A 5,862-nucleotide genomic window follows, 5' to 3' on the forward strand; every position below is an offset into this window, starting at 1 on the left:
GTGGATAGAGCATCGGCCGGTAGACTGAAGGGTCCCGGGTCCATTTCTGGCAAAGGGCACATCCCTGGGTTTGGGGTTTATCCCCGGGGGGGGGGGGGGGGGGAGGGGGGACATGCAGGAGGCAACCGATCAATGATTCTCTCACATCATTGATGTTTCTATCTCTCTCTCTCTTTTCCCTTCCTCTCTGAAATCGATAAAAAATATATTTTAAAAATTTGCATAGAACTAAACACACATATAAGTGAGTGCATATAAAGCTGGTAAAATTAAAATGAGTAGACTTATCAATATCAATTTCCTGGTTGTGGTACTGGGTTATGTTGTGCAACATATTGCCATTGGAAAGCTAGGTGAAGAGTATGTGGGATCTCTGTATTATTTATATGCCTATCTAATATTTCTACGTTGTTTCTTATAACTACATGTGAATCTGTAATCGTTTTAAAATAAAACAAGTCAAAACAACAAACACATAGCAATATAAAACGGTAGGCTGCATTTTGCTGACATACCACTCAAACAACAGCAAGGAAGGCGTATGGTACATGAAGAAGAATGATAGGAATGAGGCTGGGGAGGCAGCCCCGAGCCAGGTTGATGAAATATTTACACTTAGAAAGAGCCAGCTGGACTCAACTTACATGATCTCAATTTTGTTAATAACATCAAAAGCATTATAGTCAGGCCGTAACCGGTTTGGCTCAGTGGATAGAGCATTGGCCTACGGTCTGAAAGGTCCCAGGTTCGATTCCGGTCAAGAGCATGTACGTTGGTTGTGGGTACATCCCCAGTGGGAGGTGTGCAGGAGGCGGCTGATCATGTTTCTCTCTCATCGATGTTTCTAACTCTCTATCTCTCTCCCTTCCTCTCTGTAAGAAATCAATAAAATATATATATTTTTTAAAAAAGCATTATAGTCAGGAGCCAGTTGAACATATGACTTCTTTCCATCAAACCTGATCAAGGATGTTGACATTAGCCACATCAATGTCATAGGGTTTTTTTTGTGTGTTTTGGGTTTATTTTTAATCCTCACCCAAGAATATGCTTCCACTGAGTCTAGGAGAGAGGAAGGGAGAGGGGGAGAGAGAGAGAAACATTGTTGCTTCCTGTATGCTGGACCAAGGACCAAGGATGGAGCCAAAAACCTGGGTATGTGCCCTGACTGGGAATCAAACCTATGACCTCTTGGTGCATGGGATGATGCTCAACTAACTGAGCCACACAAGCCAGGGCTGTAATAGAGCTTCTTCACAACCTTTCTGATGTGGTATTTGTTGGTCTAGACCAGTGGTTCTCAACCTTCCTAGTGCCGCGACCCTTTAATACAGTTCCTCCTGTTGTGGTGACCCCCAATTTCATTGTTACAAATTGAACATAATTAAAGCATAGTGATTAATCACAAAAACAATATGTAATTATAGATGTGTTTTCCGATGGTCTTAGGCGACCCGTGTGAAAGGGTCGTTCAACCCCCAAAGGGGTCGCAACCCACAGGTTGAGAACTACTGGTCTAGACATTCATAATGAATACAAGTGTTGCCTTCTGTCTTCTTCACGGCTGACTTGGTGGTCAGGGGGAATCTGATGATAGCATAGTAGTCAAGCTTGTTCTCATGGGGCATGTGAGGATTTGGGGCCTGCCTTCACCACAGGGTATAGAGCCCTTTCAGCACTGCTTACTTGACCTTCAAAGCCTTTGTTTTGGCTTTAACTTTAGGAAAGGCCAGGGGCTTCCTTCTTTGCTTTCAGCACCATTTTTTGTGAAAAAGGCAAGAATTCTTAAAATGAACACCTTGATACCTTCCACTCTGCTTAAGAAATAGAATCTTATATAGTCTCCTCTAGAATCTCACCATGCCAGAACTATCAATTTTCCTGAATTTTGTCTTTATTTAAGGGGACACCTTGTGCACACATTATAGCATGGATTTGGTATAAAGGAAATTTTAATGATATAAGGGGGATACTTTTAGGACAAAATTCTTTTTTTCTTTGCATTTTAAATATACAGTAGGCACATTTATTTTAACACTTCTAAAAAATATTTCTCCATAGCTGATGATTTGATAAAAACATCAAACCCATCATTCTTTCCCTATCAGTCTCTACATCAAGAGCAATCAGAAATTTATACAACATAAATATTTGCTTCTGAAACAAACATTACAAATTAAGTGATAACAAAAATACACAAATCACCTGGACCCTAAACAAATTTCTAACGAATATTTTCCCTTTTCCCCCAATCACCTAGAAGTTCTTTCTTCAACCTCATTCTGCTCCTTTTCCTTTCTTTGCTTGGCTTTCTTCGCTCTTCTCTGTATTTTGCTTATGACGTGTACACTTGCAGTGATTGGTAGGTAAAAATTCTTGAGTAAGGTGAGAGGGAAAGGGATCCAGCTCTCTAGTGGAGCGGCTGGTGTTGAGTTGGGAACAGGAGACAAGTTATCCATTTCAATAGGAGGGAACATAAGTTGGTGAATACTCATAGTCAAATTAGAAGTAGGAATATGCAAAATTTCTCTCTCTAGGTGTTCAAAGGAAATAAGAAATAAGATTGTCAGCAAAGAGTGAAAAAGAAGAGGAGATATTGGAAATTTGAGGAGAGGAAAGGGTGTGAAATGTCTTCTTGGAGAATAGGTGGAGAATTGATTTGAGAAAATAAAGCTTTTCAGAACATTGCTGAGAATCCCCTGGAAATTATCATCTAAATTTAATGTGAGAACAGTTAGCGAATTTGTGGATTTTTCTCCAGATACAGTTTATTTAGTTATATACTTAGCGAGTGCAAGCAGAGTAAGTTGAGCTGGATCTAACGAGGCTTGGGTTTTACTAATGAATATAACAAGAGGCAAAGAAATGCCAGGGAGTTACAAGTTTATGCAAATGAGTGTTTAGAGTGATGAATCAAAGAATTTAAGTTGGGTGATATGGAAAGTAAAAACTGAAGAAGGGCCCTAACCGGTTTGGGTCAGTGGATAGAGCATCGGCCTGCGGACTGAAGGGTCCCGGGTTTGATTCTGGTCAAGGGCATGTACCTTGGTTGTGGGTACACCCCCAGTAGGGGGTGTGCAGGAGGCAGCTGATCAATGTTTCTCTCTCATCGATGTTTCTAACTCTATCCCTCTCCCTTCCTCTCTGTAAAAAATCAATAAAATATACAAAATATTTTTTTAAAAAACTGAAGAAGGGTGATAGGCAGTGAAAATTTTATATGGTTAATAGCTTAGAGATCCTACTTCTATTAAATTGTTGGAAATGATGTGATAATCAGTGTGAGATACAAGAAGTAGAGGTTTTAGAGGAGTGCATTTATTATTAATGACCAGGGTGAGGGTGTCACCATGGGAATAATTACTGAGATTGACTGCAAAACAAGATATTGAAAATGAGTGGACAAAAAACCGAGAGACCAGCATATGGGATGAATTGTTTTCATGGATGACGAAGTCACCAAGAATGATAACAGTAGGAGTGGTATAACTAAGAGAATGAATCAGGTTTTTAAAATTTCCAGGGAATGAGGGGAAGTGACTCAGGAGATCAGCAGATGATTGCAATATTCCGATGCCATCTACTTCAAAAGAGCTGAGTTTTTGAAGGACTAGAGCAGTGGTTCTCAACCTTGGCTGCACATTAGGATCACCTGGGAATCTTTTTAAAATCCTGATTTCTGGCCTCATCCTCTGGAAATTCAGTTTCTTTGTTACTAATGTTGTGGCCCCCACCCCATAACAAAGAAACAGAATTTCCGGAGGATGAGGCCCAGAAATCAGGATTTAAAAAAGATTCCCAGGTGATTCTAATGTGCAGCCAAGGTTGAGAACCACTGTTCTAAGAGGATAAGAAATAGTTTGGAATAAGCAATAAGAAGCTCCAGAAGAGGTACAAATGGAATGCTGAACTTCAGTACGCTATCTCGTTTTTCTAAAAGTAAGTACTCTAACTTGGGGGATCAGGGGAAAATTGGCATTTTCACTGAAGTCCAAAAGCTGAAAATAATTTTGAAATAAATAGATTTGGGAAGATATTTTCAGCCAGAGAAAACGCTATTACCAAAGAAGAGGAAGCTAACACTGTGGGTTCCACCCACTTCTAGTGCTTTTGGAATCCACCTTCATTCAGGCCAGTTGCTGTTGCGAATAACATCCTGGTGTTGCCAGGTCTCTTCAGCAGTAGGCCACCAGGTGGCAGTGCATAGCTTTGAGGCATCCTTCCTAGTACTGGATGAGGGGTTGTGGTGGCAGGAAATGAGACTGCTGTAGCTCTGAGGTTAGGCAAGTGAGGTGTGGATTTGGTGTATTTAGTTAGGCCAGGAAGTGTTGTCATCACCCCAGCAATGAAGTGACAAAACCCTCAAGAGAAGAGAATAAGCTTGAGAGCATTTAGGCAAAAGATGAGGAAGAAGGTAAAAGGAAGTTGTCTCAGGAGAGGGGTAGGATGGGGTTTGTAAGTGAAGGCCCCAAGAAGGAGCCACAGAGAGAGAGACCACCTACATTCTTTTAGGCAGTTAAGGGGAGACAGTCAGTTCTTTGTGGTGGTTTTTTTTTTCTGAGTCTTTTGTTTTTTAAAAATAACCAGCTTAAAATAATAATCCAAAAAGGCATATTTTGGGATGGCAAACCCTCAGTACCCTTGTGCAAAGAAAAAGGTGCCCCTCTTGGTTGAAAAACAGGCCTGATGCATGTATTTCAGCTCCCACTTATCCCAAGAAACTGCACAACTAGGTTTCAGCCTTCATTTAGCCCTTAAACTGTACAGCCACACAAAGCTTTTGTAGACGTGTGTGTGTGTGTGTGTGTGTGTGTGTGTGTGTGTGTGTGTAAAAACCTTTGAATACAGCTATAACTCATTCAATTTGTGGAAATATACATGAAATGACAAAGCCATAGTTCATGGACAAACCAGTAAGCTTGAATCAGACTTCCTTTCTGTCAGAAAAAGTCTAAGTTTTTTTGTTTGTTTGTTTTTTCATTAATTCTCACCCAAGGGTATTTTTTTCATTGATTTTTTTTTTTTTTTTTTTTTTTTTTAGAGAGAGAGTGGAAGGGAGAGGGAGAGATATAGAGAAATATCAATGTGAAACACATTGATTGGTTGCCTCCCGAAAGCACCCCCAACCAGGGCTGGGGATTGAGCCTATAAGTATATGCCTTTGACCGGAATCAAACCCAAGACCTGTCAGTCTGCAGACTGACAATCTAACCATTGAGCAAAACTAGCTAGGGCCTAAGTTTCTTTTTTATTTCAATTAAAATTGTAAATATATGTCCCTCTGCCAACCATCTTCTTAATCCTAAGATATAGAGATGCTATACCTTTGCTTAGGGTTTCTTTACCAGATGATCCTTTTAAAACTTTAAGAGTTGAGAACAATTAAGAGTCACTTGGCCCTGGCCACATAGCTCCATTGGTTAGAGCATCGTGCTGATATGCCATGGTTGTGGATTTGATGTTTCTCTGTCTCCCTTTCCCTCTCTCTCTCTCAAATCAATTTTAAAAATTTTATTTAAAGAATCACTTGGGCCTTAGCTGGCTTGGCTCAGTGGATAGAGTGTCTGTCTGCGGACTGAAGTGTCACGGGTTTGATTCCAGTTAAGGTCACATGCCTGGGTTGCGGGCTCGGTTCCCAGTGGGGCGCGTGCAGGAGGCAGCCGATCAATGATTCTCTCTCATCATTGATGTTTCTATCTCTCCCTCTCCCTTCTTCTCTGAAATCAATAAAAAAATATATTTTTTAAAAATCACTTGGAAGCTTATTAATACAGATTTCTTGGTCCCACCCTGCAGAGACTGACTCAGCAGATCTGGAATGGAGCTGAAAATTTGCTTGTCTAATAAGCTCCCAGGAGATGC

The sequence above is a fragment of the Myotis lucifugus genome, unplaced genomic scaffold (genome assembly GCF_000147115.1).
Source record: "Myotis lucifugus unplaced genomic scaffold, Myoluc2.0 scaffold_10, whole genome shotgun sequence".
Taxonomy (NCBI): domain Eukaryota; kingdom Metazoa; phylum Chordata; class Mammalia; order Chiroptera; family Vespertilionidae; genus Myotis; species Myotis lucifugus.